The sequence below is a fragment of the Hippichthys cyanospilos genome, chromosome 6, assembly GCF_059441005.1.
Source record: "Hippichthys cyanospilos isolate Australia breed blue-spotted pipefish chromosome 6, RoL_Hcya_1.0, whole genome shotgun sequence".
Lineage (NCBI taxonomy): Eukaryota > Metazoa > Chordata > Actinopteri > Syngnathiformes > Syngnathidae > Hippichthys > Hippichthys cyanospilos.
This window is the reverse complement of record NC_142374.1, coordinates 3,597,200-3,619,990: the sequence shown is the minus strand read 5'-3', so window position 1 is coordinate 3,619,990 and position 22,791 is coordinate 3,597,200. Positions and strand designations below refer to the sequence as shown.

Genomic DNA, 22,791 nt, shown 5'->3' with positions numbered 1-22,791 from the left:
TATTTTTTGCCAACAATAATGCCCTCAGGGTTTGTTTGAGCAGATGACAACATGTAGACAGCAAACTCTTTCTGGGAAACTACATGTGTCACCAACTGATTGAGCCAGCAAGGGAATAGCGTAGTTCTACCAAGTGAGAATTCTGTGTCCTTGTGACACTGTCTCCATGTCCTGTCAGAGATTTGACAATGGTATAGCAGTCTTTTGTTTGATAATACAAGATAACTTTGCTTCTGGAAAAATTAGGTTGCTGCAGCATGAAAAGGGAAAAAACAAAAACAAAAAAACATGTGGTTGTTTATGATTGACAAGCGACCATTCCAGGGTGTTTATACCCAGTTCACGCTCAAAATCTGTACAATAGCTACAAATGTGTCAGAAGTGAGACTGAAACAAAGGACAATATTTACTCCCATTACAACTATGCCAAGCTAAGTGGCTGTCTACAGTTTGCCAAGCTAGTTTGGGAACTCTCACAGGTTCTTGGCCTGGTGAACCGCAACCATCTTTGTTTATGTCCCATCTTGATTGTTTGATCTCCAGTCCAAATATGATAAAAAGGTTCCGGTACATACTGGGGTCCTGTCTGTTGTGGTAGAGTCCAGCTTCAACTGATCTTGTGTGCCTTAATTAGTGTCTCCTGTATTCCAAATTATTATGCAAAGTAAATTTCCCTAATTTTCCTGTCAGTATAATTTTCACATCATCTGCTTTTAAGTGTTTTTATAGTAAATACATGCAACAAATATCTTCAGTCCACTGTTCAAAATTATTAAGCACAGCAGCATTTCAAGACATTTGGCTGTAACGAATACAAAATGTTCACATGTTGAATTTGTAGCTTTAAAAGATCATATAAAATAAAATGCTATTGATGGAAATAACTGTTGAATAAAAAGGACTGTTATGAATAACCGCTGAACCTGAGCGGATTCTGGACCCCAGCCAACCACACGAGGAAGTGGATTGTCCATGAGAGTTAATTAACTGAAAGTGCACGCCAGGCGTGTAAACAAAAACAGCCTTGAAAGGTAAAGTATCAAATCAAAGTCACAAAGTACAAAATCAAAGTGTCTCGACGAAGAAGAACGCAGGATGAGAAAACTAGAGATATGACGAGGGTGCTTGGAGCGTGGCGAAGCAATAACCCGGCGACAAGCTCTCCTGCGCCAGCCGGGTATAAAGCCTTTGCGGTGGACTGTGAAGTGAGCCTAAAAGGCATCCTTTATGACAAGGGAACTGTGAACTCAGCCTAAACAAAAAGCACAACTTAAAAGCAGAAAACACGACGGTATGAAAACACAAGGACTTGTTACCTCAATACATGGCCCTTTAATTGATAATCACGTTAAAAAGCCTTGCATCTATTGAAATGAAGAGTTCTCGGACTATTTCAGCTTTAATTTCTTTGCAGGATGTTTCCAGCCTAATACATAACACCCCCACCCCCTTGCTGTCCTCTCAGCCTTGTTGGGCCATTTTGACGATTTACCAACTATCTGCTGCGCCAGCCATCTGGACCATTTCTGCTTGTGAGCATTGTTTTAGGAGTGGCTAAATATTAGCTTTAAGCACACTTGCAAACTACTTGTGAATCCCACACCTTGAGCTTTTTGGGACTTTTAGCAGCTTTTCTCTTGAGCCGATGAAGTTGTCTGGCAGAAACCTTTTCTTGTCTTGATTTTTTTTGCACGAATCCGCCTGTGCTCTGAATTAGCAACATTTTGTTTTTTTTCACAATCCGATGATCATGCATAAACTTTTAGGAAATATCCAGTGTTTTCATACCCTGAGCAAGGGACAGTACTATCTTAAGCTTTTCAGCAGTAGGAATTTGTGGCGTGATTTATAATGTGTAACATAACTTTAAAGCATTTTTCCCTTAATTGGACACATCTATTTATCACAGGTGTCTGAGACTGATGTCAATGATTCAATGATCAACAGAGCCTTGAGACACAATGCCACCCATAGGGTAAGAATTTCACACGTACGCCTTCTATGATGTCAGACTCTCGAATAAATAGCACACGTACGCATTACTGGGCTACACGGGCTATTTCCAGAGCTCTTAAACGTCAATAAACCTGCCTCAGCCTTTAAAACTTCTCATTATACGTAATCCTGTTAAAACTTTTCAGTAAAATACTTTTCAGTACTTTAAAGTAAAGCGACAACATTTTATGAAGTCCAAATTACAAATCACAGTTTAATATAGGAACATCATTTGATTTGTTTACTCTTTATTGAATATGAACGAAATAAAATAACACAAACATATTAAAAATGAAACAATAAATAAAGAAAAGGCTTGCACACCAAAACAAACGGCAGTTACAATCGATCAGTCTTTTCAATATCTCCTGACTTTTCTTGACCTCTTCATGCTCTTGGCACTGAAATGTACAGTGTATCCACTCAGGTGTTCCCAAAAGTTTTTTTAAAAGCAGCGTTGCACATTGAGGAGCTCTCTTTACCTTCGAACTGAGATGTGCAATACTGTAAATCCACTCGGGTGTCCCAAGAAGTTTTATTTAAGCATCGTAGCTCATGTGTCCAGCGGTGCTTCAGTGTCTCGTTGCTGCCTTGGTTAAACAATTGCAAATCCAATGTAGCGGAGATATTAGGCTTCAATCCCACCTTAAGAGCCTTTAGATGACAATGTTTCCCACATGTTTGCGTGCTAAAAAATTTGGAGCAGCCTCTCATCAGCACCAGTGTGAGAGCAATTGGCAAACATTGGAATAAATTGCGTTTGAAATGACCAAAAATGACATTCTGACTGTCCATATTCACTTCGAAAGATTCTGCTACTTTTGTACTGTTTTTTTTTTTTTTTTTCTCCCTTGGAAAAAAACAACTTTGTTTTCGGTGTTGGTACAGGTCAGTTATAGTATGTGCTTCATTCTAAGTAGGCTTCATATTTTTCATTGATTTGCTCTCAGCAAGTAAGAAAGCTGTGTGCAAAGTTTTTGCCATAATTATTATTTACTTTATTTATTTTAGTTTATTATCATTATTTTTTAGTATCAAATCTTGAAGCTTTGTTTATATATACAGTGATCCCTCCTACTTCACGGTCTCAGATAAAAATAAAAATATTTCAAAATAAAAAAATAATTTAAAAAATGTGCAAAAATGGGAAAAAAATGAAAAAACAAAAAAGTACATTATACAGTACTGTATTCATCAAATAACTAAGTAATATTAGTGAATAACTATGTTAAGAATTCTTCAAGCGTTAGAGTTCGTGACTTTTTTTTATCTTATTTTGAAATGCATGCTTTCAATTTGTCGGGTCGCGTTGCATTTCCGTTTCCTGTTTTACGTTCTCTGTGCGTCATTCGACTCGTTACGGTGACGTAGTGAATGACAACGTAAGCTCATATTTATAGTTTATTATCATTTATGTTGATAACGCACGCTGCTGCCTATGTTGTTAGTAGTTGTTGTTAGTTGTTGCTAACCCGCTAATGTCGGCTAAAAATACAGTAAATTCATAGATTAAAGTTTATATGTTAGTTGACTGACTTTAACATTGTTGTTGATTTATTATTCAACAGATACTACATGATACACCATACATGAGCCAAAATAAATGTGAAGTTCAACGCGATGACTTGCGTACTCTTTCACCGGAGTCTCGGTGCAGATAACCAGTCCTGAGAACAAATTCTCAACAAACTAAGTAATATTAGTTCTTTAATGAATATACAATAATTTTAATAAGGATAATGTAATGTTAAATAATAGGAGAAAAATAGAATACGCAAAAAATACAAAAAAAGGATCGTTTATGGTTACTGCGGCCATATTGGGGCGCACATAGAAATCTAGGAACTGATACCCTACTTGGCGGGTTTCAGACTTCGCGGGGGGTTAACACCCCCCATTAACCACGAAGTACGGGGGATCACTGTACTGCTTGTTTAAAAATAAAGTGCAATAAATAGACATATTTGACCAAACATGATGAATAATCGTGATTAATAATCGTGATTGCAATATTGACCAAAATAATCGTGATTATTATTTTGGACAAAATCGTGCAGCCCTAGTTGATGTTGTCCATTATCCATATGTGCGACATCAAGTCATAAGCTTTCTTGTAGTCAATATAGGCAGTGCAAAGTTAGGCGCTTATAGTTTTACAGTCTTGAATTATTGCATTCCTGACCATTAGCTCGTGTTTGGTTTTGACTGATCTTTTTACCAATGCTGCTCTGTTCTCCGAAACTCGGCATACTGATTGATCATTGTTCGAGGACTATACTTAGTATAACTATACTTAGTAGTCAGATTTCATTTCTTTTTTTTTGCTAAATACAAATGCTTGCAAAAAAAAAAGTGTGACCTCTTTTTCTATTCCCTTATACGGAAGTATGTTTTGTTCTCATCAAACTATTATACATGCACCGAAGTACTCTTATTGGAGCCTCTCATGTTTTCATCTCATTTTAACACTTCTGCAGCATGCATATTGACATGGAAATGATATTGATGCTGTTTCCCCTGCATTCAGCTTTGAGAACATGCAAATGTTACTGTCATAAGAACAAAACAAAGCTCTCCAAATCTCTGTCTTTCAATTTAAAATTGAAGTAGAATCTCTTTTGAGGTCATGACTCTAAACGCTGCGTTGTTTAAATATTCGCATAGAAAACATCGCAGCGACTGACAAAAACATATGACAGCTGTCATCGGTTTAATATTTTATATTTTAAATTCAAGTTGTTTAAAATATTGTTGAATATTTTTCTGTGAACAAATATTTATTTATAATTATTTCTTTTTGAGAGCAGGTTTGACACTTGTGTTGATTTTTTTTGTGGGTGGGGGGACAAATATTCATTAATAATTAAGGTAAGGATTTATTTTTGTGAAGAGATCTCCACTGCAATCCCAAAACAGGATGCTTTATGTTTAATATTTTTCTGTGGACAAATATTTCTTTACAATTATTTCTTTTTGAGAACAGGTCTGACACTTTATGTTGATTATTTTTTGTGAAGAAAAATGTATTCATAATTAGGGTGATGATTGAATTTTGTGAACAGATCTCTTCTGTAATTCCACAGAAGCACACTTCATGTTTAATCTTTTTCCACTATCCAGGGAAAAAAAAATGTCCCAATCAAAATCTGCGGTTGTACTTCTTTGTAGGGAGTAAAGTGAACTGCAAAGAATCAAAGAAAATAAAATGGTGCTGTAGTGCTTAATTTTGGACATTCAGGCTCATGTGATGACATACACGGCAGAAGACGTTAAAAAAACTGACGAAAATGAAGTCATGATGTCAAATACATGGATTCTATGTGCAAACTGCTGAGCATTGTAAATATAGTAAATTTAAAAAGAAAGACCGATTGTTTGTAATACAACAGGGAGAAAAGCTGGATGTCTGGTAATGGCCCAGTTGGCGACCCACATCCATTGTGAATCTTTTATATTTTAATATTTTACCTCCGCCTAGCGTTAGTTCGATAAAGCCAGATGCTAATGCTAATGTGAATTTTCCACTGTCACTTAAGCGATAAGCAAGCTATTTGGCACAAACATGGCAACTGGTAATTTCCGCTTGTAAGTTTCAGTGCTGATCTTGGTGTTGTTTGCAACAGTAAGAATGTTTGTGTATCCTTACGTTTTTTTAATGTCATGCAGGAGGAAACCTGTGGAAGACTTTTGAGAGTCACTTGTTATCCAGGTGACAGCAGCTCAGGACCACGTGCTTGTTAACTGATTTTTTTTCTTTCAATAAAAGAGGCGATCAGACAGAGCCACAAGTGAATGAATTCTTTAATCAATCAATCAATCAAATTTTATCAATCAAATTTTATTTATATAGCCCTAAATCACCGAAGTCTCAAAGGGCTTCACAGAATGAAAAGAGGTCATACAGAGACATCTTTTCAATGTAAGGTACACAACAGCATCCCCTGTCAAAGCTCCCAGAAGGGGAAGGAAAAACTCAAAAACCCCAATTTGGGGAAAATCAGAAACCTCCAGAAGGGACCACATGCAAAGGAATTACAGTATGATATATGATAGACAGCAGACTTAATGGAGGTTAGTCCTATTATTATTACCAATGGCAGGCTGTGACTTTCACACGAACACTTGTGATGTCAGTCTCTCGAATAAATAGCCCACATGCGCACACGTACGCATTACTGGGCTACACAGGCTATTTTCCAGAGCTTTGAAACGTCAATAAACCTGCATCAACCATTAAAATTTGTCATTATACGTGATGCTGCCAAAACTTTAAAAAATAAATAAATAAATAAATATCCACGAAATTTGATAAAGTCCAAATTGGAGTTTAATATAAGAAGAACATCATTTTATTTCTTTACTATTAATTGAATATGAAAGAAATGAAATTACACAAACATATTAAAAATGAAACAATAAATAAAGAAAAGGCTTGCATTTACCAAAACAAACGGCGGTCACAATCGATCAGTCTTTTCAATATCTCCTGAATTTTCTTCACCTTTTCATTATGGAGGTCTCTTTCTCTTGACACGGACATGTACAGTGTATCCACTTGGCTGTTCCAAAGGTTTTTTTTTTAAAAGCACTGTAGCGCATTGATGAGCTCTCTTTACCTTCGAACTGAGATGTACAACACTGTATATCCACGTGGGTGTCCTAAGAAGTTTTTAAAAACACCGTAGCGCGTGTGTCCAGCTGTACTTTGGTGTCTCGTTGCTGCCTTGGTTAAACAATTGAAGTTCGCAAATCCAGTGTAGTTCCAAACACCAAACCGATCCTTTGCAAACAAAAGGCATTCCGAACAGAACTATTTGTCAGGGTTAGCTCATGCCCCTGCTAGCCCAGTCAGATATATGGCCAAGTCGGGACAGGTTAGCTAATAGCTAAGCTATGCCTCTGAAGCAATCAGGCAAAGCCCAACACCGTGTAACTTGCTTGTTGAGCATTGCACCGCCTTCCTGCAGTGAGCATCCACACACGTCACGTTCAACGCAAGTTCAACGTATGACGACTCATTAGGCTATTCCATCTGTCTATTAAATTATACGGGCTGCACACATATCCATCTGCGCTTGTGCAGAAGCCTGCGCAGTGTTGATGCGAATGCCCTGGCTTCTGGCTGAGGTAGATTACATACAGTCATACAGGCAACACAAGTTAGCTGAATTCTAATTGGCTAAAAACTCCAACTTAAAACTACAACACTAGAAGGAGCGTAACCAAATGGATATAATATGACATGAAAAGAACAGAATATTGAGAATAATTTTATAAATAAAAAAAGATATATAATTACTATATTTAGAAAAAATGATTTTGAATTGTTGTTGACTTTGTGATGCTTTATGATAATGATGTTAGGTTATGTTAGGCCAGCAGAGAAGGCCTTGCTGGCCCTGGTGGTCCACCACTGATTATTACACACCTGATTTGTATTGCACGCCTTTCTGTCAGGTATTCAGAAGTATAACTAGACATTTAATTTTTTTTCCGAGTCCTGTACTCAGCTGTGCTTTCGTTAAGACTCACAAATATTAAATTAATTGTTGCTTTTTTTTTTATACTTTTAGAGAAGCACCTATAACAATGGCAGCACTGTGAGAGAGGATTCCTTGCACCCACCCAAAGAAATAAAGAAAGATATTGATTGAACACTTGGGTCCAGAACAAAATTTCTTTAGATTAAAGACTATGCTTACTGCCCCATGCCTACACTGAAAAAAGAAAACATGAACTTAAATACAGTATATTGAAGTAATCATTCACAGTCAATATTTCACATCAATGACTATGATGGATGACTTCAATATTTTTAAGTTAAGATTCTGTTTTCTTCTTTTCAGTGTACTTTGGAAGATCTAAATTATAAAACAGTTTTGTTTTGTTTTTTTAACAAATAGTTCCATAATTTTTCCTCACAATATCAATAACTTGTATTGATCTACAAGTCAGGATTTTTTTTAACGTAATGAACACCACATTTTTATTATGTACACTGACTCTCTGGGTACAAACAAGTACAATTTCTGTCCCACTGTTTACATGTAAGGGTGCAAACAAGTGCTTGGCTTATGGAAATGCATTTTGAAACAGCCCACTGTTGTATGGAATGCAATTTAAGGAAACAACCTCAGGGATTCTGAACCATCTTACTTTGTGAACTGAACAAAGCCCACCGATGGACATTGTCAGATTTCATTTTTGTAAACATGTTTATATCAAATTAGCCTTCTTTTTTATGAGTCTGTAAATTCAGTAGGACATAAAACATTGTTTAAGAAAAACGTCTGAAGAAAGATGGCAAACTGATTGATTTTCAAGTGGCCCAATTAGGCTTTCCAGGTTAATGGGTTCCCTTTGAATTACTCTGAATGGAGCCCCTTCAAAGTGAGAGGGAAAGTCACAGGTGGTTGGATCCATCAAAAAGCTATAAAACATTTTGCTCTGAAGGTGAACATTTTGCACAGGCCATTACCTTAGCTGCATAAGCAATTTCTTTATACATATAAATTGATGCCATGGAATTGTGACTGAGTTTAAATTTAAAATCCCTTTTGTAATAGAAAACATGAGTTTCACCACACCCAGGTACAACAAAGATGGTTAGGTCATGACATGAGGTTAACCCCAATAACTGTTAAGCTGTTTTTCTTTTTGCACTTTTTAATATTTTGTACCGTTTAGGTGAAATTAGAGAAAGAATATTTTCAGGACTGTTCTTTCAAACAATCTGATGACATTTATTTTCATTAAAGTACATGACAAGGTTTTTGTTAACACACATGAATATCTGTTACTTCTATATCGTCCTGTTACTTTTATATGGTTTCTGTCATTAGGATTTTGCAAAGTCAATAAAAAGACATTTGAAAGAAAGAAAGAAAGAAAAAAAAGCATATGCCAATTAGTTTACTAAAAATTACTGGTTTGTTTAGTGTTTAAAAATAAAAAACAGAATGAGGTTAAAACAATCATTTTTGATGAACAAAAACCAGTCATTTGTAAGGGAGGATGTATAGACTTTTTATAACCACTGTACGTGCAAGTAAGGAGGTAATTTTACAACTTGAAAATTCAAGCAAATTAGTTAATGACACATCTGTCATTGAAGTCATGTCCCGCCACACATTCCTTTATTAAGCTTTGTCTGCTGTTTCAAATGGTATTTAGTTTTAGCATGTCGTGGGCCCCTCAAAAATGTATTGCGAGCTGCAAACGACCCACGGGCCGTAGTCTAGACACCAAAGATTTCGATTATCCAATTTACTCATCGTGTTTTTGTATCGCGGGAGGAAACCGGAGTGCGCGGGGAAACGCCATGCGGGCGCGAGGGAGAACTTGCAAATTCCACACAGGAAGGCCGGACCCGGAAGTGGACACACATGTAGAGGTGCATGTGAGGCTGATCAATCAATGCACACATCAATTGACCCTATTATTATTACGGTATCATTGCCTTTTGTGTACAGCACTTTGTTACATCATGGTTCTTAAAGCACTCAAACAACTGAGTTTTTTAATACAGGAATTTTTCGAGGTAATCGTTTGTCCAGTATTGTTAAAGCCCTATAATCACAAGTGGAAAGAAAAATGTGCACTTCATGGCCAATGAGCTCTTGTAGCTTTTAAGGTGATAGCAAGTGACTGTTGCCATGTACTGTCCCACAATGAGTTATACATAAATATCTTTGTAGCTTCAGAAAGGTCGCCTAAACTGTGTCCTGCTGAGCCTGCATATCAACTGTCAGATGACAGCCATAGAAGGAATAAGCATCCAGGATTCTATTCTACAAAATGCCACGCTGAATGGCAGAATACTGAAGAGGCCACTAAAAAAAAATCATGCAAATAAGCACAATGTCACTACAGGTCAAAATTGGGACATTTTTTTTTTTTTTTTGCCCGTCCATCATTTCTACCTTGTCGCTACCGTAGACCCCCTTCGATCTGTACTGTTGACCGCCTTTCATCTCCGTCTGTTGGTCTTGTTTGTCCATTGCTCAGTCAGCTTTCGTCTTCACTTTTGTCGTTTCAAAAAAAAATTAACCTTCATCCAATTAGAAAGAAAAAGTAAAAAAAAAAAAAAAGACTTCCATTGTTCCAAAAAAATCATATAAACCTCTATCATCCAATTAATAAAATGTTCTAAGAATATCCTAAACTGTATGGGGGGGGGGGGGGGGGGGGGGGGGGGAGGGATGGATGGATGGATGGATGGATGGATGGATGGATGGATGAGGTTCATGCATTCTTGGGTATGTGCACAGATTGAAATGTACTGTCAGATAATGTTTTTTTTCTGTTGGTTCCCAACCTGCATTATGGAAGGTTGGTCAGATTTTATCCTTTGCAAAACAAGGAAGGAGTACCGTCTCTCAGTACCTGTTCTCATTCCAACTAGGCAACAGTAATGCCTCACCAGTGACACTTTCTTTTCACACTGGCGCACGTCTTGCAGTTGCCTCCTTACTCTGCTCTGGCGACTTACATTCAGTTTTCATTCACCTCAACTAATTTTATTTTATGCCAATTCACATTTAGTTACCCCAATGTACTTTCCCCATATTGCAAACATTAGGTCTCCAGATAGTTGCTAGAAAGCAAGATGGTGAGAGAGGGGCACACCCCAAAAAGGCAATTTAATTAAACAAAAACAAAAAAAGGACAAATAAAATACTCAGGAATAACAAAAATACTTGATTAACAAGCACAAAACAACAAGTTAAAAGTAGTAATAATAATAATAATAAAAAAAAGATGTGACCAGGACAATGAACCAACAAGGATTGGAAAATAAACGCAGAAAACTAAAGAAAAGTCAACTGACGGGACAACACTTGGACACCTACCAAAGGGTTGGAGGGATCTGATTGGGTGAAACTAGGGAATAGGTTGACCAGCAAAGGTGCATCCTATCGAAACCAAACAAGAGACAATGACAAAGATGGGGGACAAGAAAACATGAAAACAAAAAACAAACATTTAAATAAAACCAACACCAAAGGAAACCTGGATCATAACACTGCTTGACTGTATTTGTTTTGTTTTGTGTTGTGAGTTGAGAATCAAAAAGATCAAGCACTGGCTGGTAGACAGCAGTACTGTAAAATGTGCATACTTGACACACGCACATTTATGGACACATTCTGCATGTTGGGAAATGCTCTTTTATTTTTGAATGAAATTTGACTAAGATCGTTGCGTACGTCAGTACTTGGAATGGGGTGACAGCTGGCGCCCTCAGATACTGTAGTTGCTGTGCTCATCCTGACAGGATGTGACTCATGAAAACATCTCAAATGGTACTAATGAAGCAGAAAGTGTATTTTATGAAACTGTATGGCAAATCAGTGCATACTTGTGACAAGAATATGTGGTGTACACTGCTCATATAGTGTGAATATTCAGCACCTATAATTCAGACATAGTGTGAATATTCAGCGCCTTTAGTTCACAGATGAGTGATGATACAAAAAGGCACAGGGCATTCTGTCTATCGATCATTTCAGCCGGTTTGCCTCATATGTGTCATGAATATGCTGGAGCCTATTCCAGCTTCTTATCTTTGGATCCAGAATGTTTTTTGGGTGGGAGTAAACCCATGCAAGGAACATGCATATGTCATACAGGCCGGAGCCAAAAACCCAAGACATCTGCACTGTGTGGCGGATGTGCTAAACCACTCTTCAACCTTGCCATTCGGGGTATGAAGTTTAAAAAAAAAAAAAATACAAACATTACACACACACGCACGCGTGTGTGTGTTACATGTTTATTTTTTATTTTTGATGTATTTTACATGTCCTATTTTTTACAGCGACCTAAAGAGGGTAATGGTCGATGACCATTGTTCAAATAAAGCAGATCAAAAGGAACGAAAGTCTGGCTGTTTGAAACGTTGCTATCCAGCCGTCTAGCTGGCGAAAAACCAGACGCTTCAGAGGACGGCACAATTGACTTGGTTTCCATCAAGAACTTGCATTAAACTCTGATCAAACGTAGTACGCAAAACGTAGTATGGAAAACCACCAGAATTACCCCAACAAGAAGCATTTACTAATCTTGGAACACAAGTGAGGCACAAGGTTTGGCCAATCCAACTGACGTTTAATTTTAAAAACTTAAACAAAAGAAAAGGAAACTTTGGAAGACACTTTGCTTATTTCAATTGAGTTAGGGACGTTTCAAAACTTCAAAAAGTAAAGGACACTTTGGAAAGGAAAATTTTTCATTTCAATTAATCGAGGGAAACAGGCACATCACATTGCTCACGTCCGTCTCACTGCCCCAACAAGAAGCACTTACCATTGCTCAAAGTAAAGCCAGTGCTCATATTGGGTCAATTAAATGGACTTGGATGACACGTCTTCTTGTTCTTGATTATGGATCAGTTCTACATACAATAATGACCACCTTTAAATACAGGCACTGAAACTCAACTTCAGCTTTCATGCAACCAAATGTCTATGGGTACTCAGGAATGTATTGCTGACTACCATCTAGTTTTTGGATGAATTAGAATATTTCACATATTTCAGTATTGACCAATGCCCATGTGGGAGATTAAAAATGACATTTCGACCAGCTGCTGAGTTCCTACAATTTTTCCTAAGAGTAGGAGCAAGATGTGCAGCAACACTAGCAATCGGCAGATTTGTTTAGGTTGTCTCTTTGACAAATACAGAGTGAGACTTTAACACAATAGCAAACGGAGACAGAAAGTGTTGCCCCTGAATTATGTCCTAAAAGACAAAAGCTATTGCAAACGGAGTAAGTCTGCAAGCCTGTATTTAAGATCAGGATTTTAAACCTTCAACTTTGACCCAACGCTGTACAAAACGTCTCCATGAATACCCCAACAAGAAGTAGCCCATACCATTGGAGGTAGCCCATATGATAGGCCATATGATGGTTGTCATAGGATTGTTTGGGCTGAGTTCCAGACAAATATTGAGTGAGAAAATAATGTGCTGGCAATTCCATGTGTAAAAGCTCACCACTGCTTTGGTTTGAGTAAGCTTGCTAATGAATCAGAATATTTGGCTTGGTTTTGGTCAAGAACCTGCAATGAAAAACTCTGATCAAACTTTGAATGAAAAGTCACCAGAATTACAAGCACTTACTAATGTCAGAACAAAAGTGAGTGCTAAGGTTTGGTTAATCCATCTGCCTTTGAATTTTTCATCAACAAGGAAAGGGAAACTTTGGAATTGGAATTTCAATTGATGTAGGGAAACAGGCTTATCATGCCGATCAACAGAACGACCCCAACAAGAAGCACTTATTGCTTAAAAAACACAAGAGTGCTTCGGTTTGAGCAGTCCTGCTGACGTTTCAAATTTTCAAAACAAACTTTCAAACAAAAATGAAATTCTGGATCCTGGATCCTTTCCATCGATCGAGAGTAACAGGCACATCGAGTTGATTGGGTCAATTGCCATTAGCCATTGAAATTCAAACTATGCTTTCATGCATAAAAATGAAAGGTCTTGTCCATGTGAGGATTTAAAGATGCCATCTCAACCAGTTCAGTTCCTGCAATATTTCCTAAACGCAGGAGAGACATGTCCGTCTGACTGCCCAAACAAGTAGCGCATAGCCTACTGTTGCTAAAAACCAAGCTAACACTCAAGTTGAGACAATGAAAGGGACTTCAAGGACACTTGGGCCTTTTATGGGGCATTGCTCACTAATTCATGAATCAGTCAATACAACATTCAAACCTTGCTTGTTATGTGTAAGTTTTAAACAGGAAATTTATGCCATCCTAACTACATAAACATGAAGTTGAGTCACCACATTTTTCCACATTGATTATGCAGTAACAACACACCAACAAAAAAAGCACGTCCTACAGAAAATAGAGTAAGTACATTTGTTGTGCAGTGTCAGTTTGTATAGAGTGATAGGTAATGAAAATCTCACCTCTGAGGAAACCCAATACAAAAAAAACTATTGGAACTGCATAGTCTGCAATGGCAATGGAGATGGTGATTTGGTACAAACTTTGACCGGTTAGTGTCATCTGAAATTCACCAGAACTACCCCAACGAGAAGCACTTACTGTTTACAAAATACAAGTGAGTGGTTCTGTTTGAGTAATCCTGCTGCATTGAGGTCAAGACATTGTGTTGAAAAGCAACCAAAATAAAAAAAAAGAGAAACAGAAGACTACAATCAACAGTAATATTATCCTTCTATGTACACACCTCATGTTGCTCCTGTCTCTGTGACTACCCTGAAGAGTAGCACTTACTTTTGTTCAAATTCAAACCAGTGCTCAAGTTGGGTAAAAAAGAAAAATGGACTTGGAGGAAGAGCTTCCTTTTCTTCAACATTACGCAGTTGTTCATGGATCAGTCCTGCTTTGCCAAATGCCTCCTGCTGAGCAGTACCTGCGCCCAAAGATTGAAATGTCCGACATGCAAGGATGACCACTTTAAATAGAGCCATTGAAACTCTTGCAGCCACCCTTGATGAATGGGCCAGTGATTGTCAATTCGCGTGATCATTGTCATTGTTAAGAGCTTAACGACGACTACTTCAATTTCACAGCAGTTGAGGCTTATCTCATACACGCATATGAATGTCCCTGGGTTGAATCGACATAAGGGACGAGTTGAAGTCCCCCATTCAATGAATCAGCTGTAATTATTCAATTCATGAGATCGTTATCAATGGGAACAGCTATCTGGGGGGAAATCACAGTTGATCACTGCCTTATGTGGAAACGTTGTTAAACATGCCACAATGACTCTACACAATACAGCCATTGAAACGCAACTTGACCTCACATGCATATGAAAATCAACCAATTGGGAAGAATTGGTTGAATTGAAGTCCCTCCTTTGAATTAATGGACTTTGTCAATTCGTAAGATTAATATCAGTGGGAACAAGCATAGCCGAGAAAGTGATTATAAAAATGCAGCCCATTGCATTGCAACTTTGACCAAACGTCATCAGAATTGCCCCAACAAGAAGCACTTACTGCTTTAAGAACGCAAGTGAGTGCTTATGTGTGAGCAATCCTGATGTTGAATTTTCAAAAGGAAACACATTAAAAGACCCTTTTATCATTTCAATTCATCTAGGGAAAAGGCACATCACATTGCTCACGTCCGTCTCACTGCCCCAACAAGAAGCACTTACTATTGCTCAAAGTAAAGCCAGTGCTCATATTGGGTCAATTAAATGGACTTGGATGACACGTCTTCTTGTTCTTGATTATGGATCAGTTCTACATACAACAATGACCACTTAAATACAGACCACTTTTTTTTTCAAGGCTTTTTCTCTAGGCTTATCATGTTGATCAACAGGACTACCTCAACACGAAGCACTTCCTACTTTAAGAACAAAAGTGAGTGCTTCAATTTGAGCAATCCTGCTGACATTGAATTTTCAATACATTGAAAAAAAAGAAACTTTCACTTCAATGGATCGAGAGAAACACTCGTCATGTTGATCATGTCCGTCTCACTGCCCCAACAAGAAGCACTTACTTTTTTATCAAGCCAAGCCAGTGCTCAGATTAGGTCAATGAAATAGACTAGATCTTCTTATACTTGCGCACTGATTAGTCCAACAAGCAATAATGACCACTAAAAATGTAGCCATTGAAACTCAACTTCAGCTTTCATCCATACAAATGCCCATGGGTACCCAGGAATGTATTTTCTAAAAAATGGGGTGTAATGCTTGTCAATTCCTGTGATTGTTACCAGTAGACCAAGCTGTCTGTGAAAGCTCGCAGCCAGGACAACCCCAAAAGGAAGCACTTGTTAATAGATAAAACAGTGGTGCTACCATTTGAAGTCATCATAGGGGGAATTGATGATCACAGCAGTCTTGCAAAAGCAGCCAAAAATAGCACATATTTCAAAATGGACCTTTGTGAGTTTAAAAATGACATTTTTACCCAGAGTTCCTGCAATTTGTCATAAGTGCAGGAGTGAGATGTTGGTCCAGCAACAGTAGCAATAAAAACTGCCGTCAGTGCATTTCTTTAGGTTGTCTTATCGGCAAATACAGACTGAGACCTCAAAGCGATAGCAAATGGAGTCTGAAAATCTCTCCTCTGAATTACGTCCCAAAAGACAAAACTTAATGCAACAGAGTAGATTTCCTATCAAATTTTGACCAAACATACGAAACGTCTCCAGGAATACCCCAACAAGAAGCACTTACTTCTTTCAGAACACAAGTGAGTGCTTTTGTATGAGTAACCCTGTTTACTATGTGCCTTAATTCGCTGGTTTGAGGCCAACTCACTGCATTGAAAATCGATTCAAGAAATGAGAAACTTATTTTAAAGTGGTCAAAGGAACAGCCGTATACTATCAAGCTATCTTGTTAACAGTTATTATATTGATCATGTCCATCTCACTGCCCCAACATGTAGCACGTATTGTTGCAAAAAACAAGCCAGGACTCAAGTTGGGACTTTGAAGACACTTGGTCCTTTACCTGGGCGTTGCTCATTCATTCATGATCCAGCCCAAGACATATCAGCATCTAAAACTGGCTTATTATGTGTAAGTTTTTAAAAAGGAGATCTATGCCATCCTACCTGCCTAAACAAGAAGTTCAGCCACTATATTTTTATGGGGACACAGTAACACCACCCCAACAAAAGCACTTACTACAAAAAAAATAAACAGTAAGTACGTTTGTTGTGTGGTGTTAGCGATCGATTGCAGTAGGACATGGATGCTGAAAAGCTCACCTCTGAGGAAACCCAAAGGAGAAAAAAGTATTGCAACAGCATAGTCTGCAATGCCTCCATTGGAGATGATGATTTGGTATCACCTTTGACCAAATGCTGTCAGAAATTCACCAGAACTACCCCAACGAGAAGCACTTACTCTGCAGAATACAAGTGAGTGCTTCAGTTCGAGTAATCCTGCTGTCTCGTAATTATGTTCAGCTGTGTTGAGGTCAAGCTACTGTATTGAAAAGCAACCAAAAAATGGAAACGGAACACTTCAATGAACACATTTAAAGTAACATATTTTCTGTGCACACAAATCATGTTGATCATGTCTGTCTGACTGCCCCAACAAGTAGCACTTACTCTTGCTCAAAATCAAGCCAGTGCTCAAGTTGGGTCAGAAAAAAAGACTTGGACGAAGCTCTTCCTTTTCTTCAGCATTACCCAGTTGTTCATGGATCAGTCCTGCTTTGCCAAATGCCTCTTGCTTCCAAAGGTGGAAATGTACAAGATGCAATGACGACCACTTTAAATAGGGCCATTGAAACTCAAGGCCGGCCCCCATGCATACAAATGGTAATGAGTCATTCGGAGGCAGGAATGAATTTCACCCACCTGATCTGATGAATGGGCTCTCATGGTTGTCAATTCATGTGATCATTGTCATTGTTAAGAGATGTTCGCAGAGAAAATCCCAGCTGGAGCAACCCTCAAAAAGTTACGGAAAGAAAAAAACACAGGTTTTTCCATTTGAGGTTATGCCATTGTGACTGCATAAACATTTATTATAAATGGTAAAAATTCGAAATCAGTCACTGGGTAGCACTTACTCAATTCAACATTCAACCATCGCTCGTGTGTTAGTTTAAAATGAAATTCATGCCTTCCTGAAAACTCGACAGGGAATTGAGTTTGGACAATTTTTTAAGGGACAGGAGCAATATTTTGTTGCAGCAACACAGCCCCAACAAACGCAATTACTGCAGCAAAAAGTTCAGTAGTAAATTTGTTTGGGCTGTGTTACTGACAATCAAGAGTGAGCACATGATGTGACAGCTCAATTCTGAAATTCTGAAAATGGATACGCAAACTACACATACACATATTTAATCATGATCTGATGACATCACTTTTGGACAAATGTACGCAATGTAATCATTGTCATTGTTAAGAGATGTTTGCAGAGAAAGTCACAGCCAGGACAAGCCCAAAACGGTTATGAAAACAAAAAAATTGTGTTTCTATTTGAAGTGATACATATAAAAACATTTATAGACATTTATTATAAATGGCAGTAATGCGAAAGCAGCCACCAAGTAGCACTTACTCAATTCAACATTCAACCGGCCCTCACATGTTGGTTTAAAGTGAGATTCATGCCTTAGTGACACATGACCAGGAATTGAGTCTGTACAGTTTTTCAAGGGGCAGGAGTGATATTGTGTTGCAGCAACATAAACCCAACAAAAACACTTACTTTTGTATGTTTGAGTAATCCTGCTGACTTATTACAGTTCCCTGATTTGATGTAAAACCGTAGCATATACAAACAATGCAAGAAATGAGAAACTTACAATAAGACAATTTGTTCATTTAAAGTGGTCCAAGGAATCATTGCTTTTTTTGGTCATGGATCATTCCTGCCCCACCCAAAGACTCCTGCTTCCTAAGGTGAGGTTGCACAACCTAACGACGACTACTTCAAATTCACAAGAATTGAAGCTTATCTCTGCCCTACATGCATATGAATGTCGCTAGGTTGAATGGAATTCAGGGATGAATTGCAGTCTCCCCATTCAATGAATCAGCTGCAATTCGTCAATTTATGAGATTGTTATCATTGGGAACAGCTATCTGGGGGGAAATCACAGCTGAGACCACCCTGAAAGAAAGCACAAATGGAAAAAAAAACAATGCAAGAAATGAGAATTTTACAAAATACATTTTGTTCATTTGAAGTGGTCAAAGTAACCATTGCTCTTTTGTTCATGGATCATTCTTGGCTCACCCAAAGCCTCATGCTTCCTAAGGTGAGCTTGCGCAACCAAACGACAACTACTTCAAATTCACAGCAATTGAAGCTTATCTCCGCCTTACACGCATATGAATGTCGCTGAGTTGAATGAACTTCATGGATGAATTACAGTCTCCCCGATTCAATGAATGTTGGAATATGTCAATTCATGAAATGGTTACCAGTGGGAACATGCTGTCTGGGGAAAAAAAAAAAAAAAAATCACTGTCGAGACCACCCCGTAAGAAAGCACAAATGTAAAATACTGCCTTATGCAGTAAAGTAGTACAACATGAAACAATGAGCTCACTGAATACAGCCACTGAAACTCGACTCCACCTCCCATCCACACAGATGCGACTGGGTTGTATGAACGTAAGGGTTGAAATGCAGTCGCACCTTAGAAATGAATGAACTGTAATTCGTCAGTTTGTAAGATTAGTATCAGTGGGAACAAGCAGTCTGTGGAAAAATCATAGCCGAGAAGTCGCTTATCAAATTGCAAACCATTGCATTAAAACACGTTGTCCAGACGCAATATGGAAAGTCATCAGAACTACCCCAACAGGAAGCACTTCTTGCTTTAAGAACACAATTGAGTGCTTTGTGAAGGGAATCATATATTAGGTAATTATCATTATGTGCTTAGTTCATTGTTACCCATTTATGCAATCCTAGTTCATCTTGACCCTGTCCTTAGATAGAGCTGTTGACGCACGAAAGTGTGAGCCGGGACCTTGGCCCAACTGCCGGTGGCGCCCGGCTTGTAATCTGCTATGCTTCTGCTCAATAAAAGCCAGGGGGGGACGGCTGGGCAGTGAAAAACTAGCGTTGGAAGACCCACGAGTTACATTTGCCCAAGCTTTTTTCCCTATGCCCGGCATAGAAAAGTCAATCTTGGCTGGTCTGAGTTACTCTTTTTGCTGATTAAGCAGCTAGGCTTATCCTAGTCTTCTTTTCTGAGATTTCTCTGACATGCTTCGGTGTGAGCGATCGTGTTGACATTGAATTTTCAAAACATCAAAAGATAAAAGGAAACATTGAAAAAGGTATTTTTCATTTCAATTCATCTTGGGAAACTGGCCCATAACATTGAACATATCTGTCTCACTGCCCAACAAGCAGCACTTAGTATTGCTCAAAGTCAAGCCAGTGCTTAGATTGGGTTAATGAAGTAGACTTGGTGGAAAGGTCTTCCTGTACTTGAGCACAGATCAGTTTAACATGCAACAATGACCACTTTAAATACAGCCATTGAAACTCAACCTCAGCTTTCATTTATAAAAATGTGTTTGGGTACTTATTGCAGGCCACCACCAAAGGACTGGACTATTATGCTTGTGATTTGCTGTGATTGTTATCAGTGGAACCAGCTGTCAGTGGAAGAGCAAGCACACAGCTGGGCAACCCCAGAAGGAAGCACTTGTGAATAGAAAAAAACCAATGGCGTTTCCATTTGAAGTCATCACAGGAGGACTTGATGAAAACCCCAGTTTCCCAAAAGCAATAGAACGTTTCAATATAACCATTGCCCATGTGAGGGTTTAAAAATGACATCTTGACCACTAATTGAGTTCCTACAATTTTTCCCAAAGTGCCGGGACAAAGAGACAGTTTTTTTCATTTGAGGCGATCAAAGACTCATCCATATTCAGTGTATTAAGTTGATTATGTCTTGTCTCACTGCCCCAACAGGTGGCACTTACTGCTGATCAAAATCAAGCCAGTGTTCAAACTGGGTCAGTAAAACAGACTTGGCGGAAGTTTCTTCCTTTCATTGGGCAGTGCCCCATTGTTGATGGATCGTACAGCCAAATAGTAGCGCTTAATTCAATATTCCAATGTCGCTCATGTATGAGGTTCAAGACAAGATCAATGACCTCCTGATGGTGGAGATCAGGATTTGCATTTGTAAACCATCTTTTCCTTAGAGCAGGAGCTTCCACACTACCCCAAAAAAAACACTTGCCAATTCCAGTTAGTGTATTTGTTTTTTTGTTTTTTTACTGACAAATATTCAATGAAGACAACATTTGGACAAAACCTGTTGAATTGTATATTCATGAGTCCACTGAATTAAAATCCAGTGCATTTCATTGTTTCCGGATCATATCAATGTTTGATTACTTTTATACTGTATGTAACATGCAATATGCAATATTTATTCTCCTTTTATTATCATACATTTAGTTTTAGTTCAGGGTTTACTTTTATCTACTTTATGATTTGGCATATTCAGTAACATTTAATCAGTTGACTGTTAATGCTTTATTCTGAGTGCCTGACTTTATAATAACTTTATTTAAAAGATGGTGTTTTTTCTCAAGGTTATGATCATGTTTTAGCTGGAGAGTGCCAAGAACTGTGATTGTTTGGTCGTGAATTCAGCTGCCCCAGTCAACTATTCCCAACACTCTCCTTCCATTGTATAATTTTGAGTATATATTTATTGACACCTTTTTCTGTCTAATTAGTTCAAAGGTTGGAATTGCACATTGAGGGAAGAAGCCCATATCAGATTTCTATTGAATTGTATTTTATTGGACTTCATCAATAAACGCGGATCAAAATTGAACTCTACAGCGAGTGATTTCCTTGTATCATTAGTTGCATTATTGTTTTGTATGTGACACTTTAGTAGAGATTAAATGAACATGAACAAATAATTAAGTGTGGTAATGGGGGTGGAATTTTTCCCACACAAAACTTCAACAAAACTCACGTAGTAGGCAGCGCTTCCATTTCTTAACACGTGATTTCACCAACTTTCAAAGAACGTTGTATGAAAAGACCTACCCCAATAAGAAGCACTTACTGCTTACAGTTCCCAAGTGAGTGCCTATGTTTGAGTAATTTTGGTGAGAAACTGGCTTGGTTTAGATCAGTTAGTGGGGTGGGCCTGCCAGGGGAGCACAAAAAGATCCTCAGGCACAAGGCAATATATTGCAATGAAAAATGTATGGAAAGTCACAACAACTACAATACACCAACGAGAAGCACTTACTGCTTTAAGAAAATACAGTGAGTGCTTAGGGTTGAGGGATACTGATGAACCATTATTTTGATCATGTCCGTCTCACTGCCCCAACAAGTAGCACTTACTAATGCTCAGAATAAAGCCACTGCTCAGGTTGGGTCAATGTAACAGACTCAGGGGAAGGTTTTCCTTTTTTTGGACATTGCTCATTTGTACATGGATCAGTCCTGCCACATCAAACTAGCTCCCGCCCCCGAAGGTGGAATTGAATCTCAACTGCGCCTTCCATGCATGGAAATGGTAATAATTTGTGGGCAGGACTCTGTTGCACTTTTGCAGTCCCTCCATTCGATGAATGGGCTGTAATAGTTCTCAATTCATGTGATCATGTCATTGTTAATAGCTGCTTGTGGAAAAAAAAATCAGGGGCCAAAACAATGCCCGAAGCAAGCACTAATGAACAGAAATAAAACATTGGTGCTTCCATTTTAGGTTGTCACTCTAAACTGGATGAGTATTTTTTTTAATTGGTTCAATTATGCAGAGTTATAAAGAAGTAGCACTTAATTCAACATTTAAATTGGGAGCCGGTTGTTTGTCCAGCAACACTACCCCAACAAAAGCACTTACCACACTAAATAATCCAGTCAGTGAATCTGTTTGTGTTGTATTCAAGACAAATATCATTTAATAGCCAATAGATGCTGAAAAATCCATCCCAGAGCAACCCAATATAGAAACATTTTTAGAAGTTTGAAATCATCATCATTTGACAAGCAATTTTCACCAAATGCTGGATGGAGAGTGTAACCCCGGTAAAATATAAAAAGAACCCCGGTATAACCCCGGTAAAATATAAAAAGAACAAAAAGGGAAAAGAAATAAAAACAAAAGTGAGGCTCAAAAATTATACAACATTGTGGAACAAGTCAACCTACCTATATAAAAAAAATATATATATATATACAGTGATCCCTCCTACTTCACGGTCTCAGATATTGCGTCTCAGTACTTCCAGTACTTCGTGTTTTTTTCCAGGAAAAATTAAAAATATTTCAAAATAAAAAATAATTTAAAAAATGCGCAAAAA

The 22,791-nt window shown here is 38.0% G+C and overlaps 1 long non-coding RNA gene across 1 annotated transcript; it reads left to right on the top strand.

Moving 5' to 3' along the window:
* Positions 1–1,324: 1,324 nt before the first annotated feature.
* LOC148421887 (uncharacterized) lies at positions 1,325–21,226 on the top strand. The gene is made up of 3 exons (XR_015865937.1): positions 1,325–1,532; positions 1,910–1,975; positions 20,034–21,226. It is a non-coding gene; the product is annotated as an uncharacterized LOC148421887 (long non-coding RNA).
* The last annotated feature ends 1,565 nt before the right edge of the window (positions 21,227–22,791 follow it).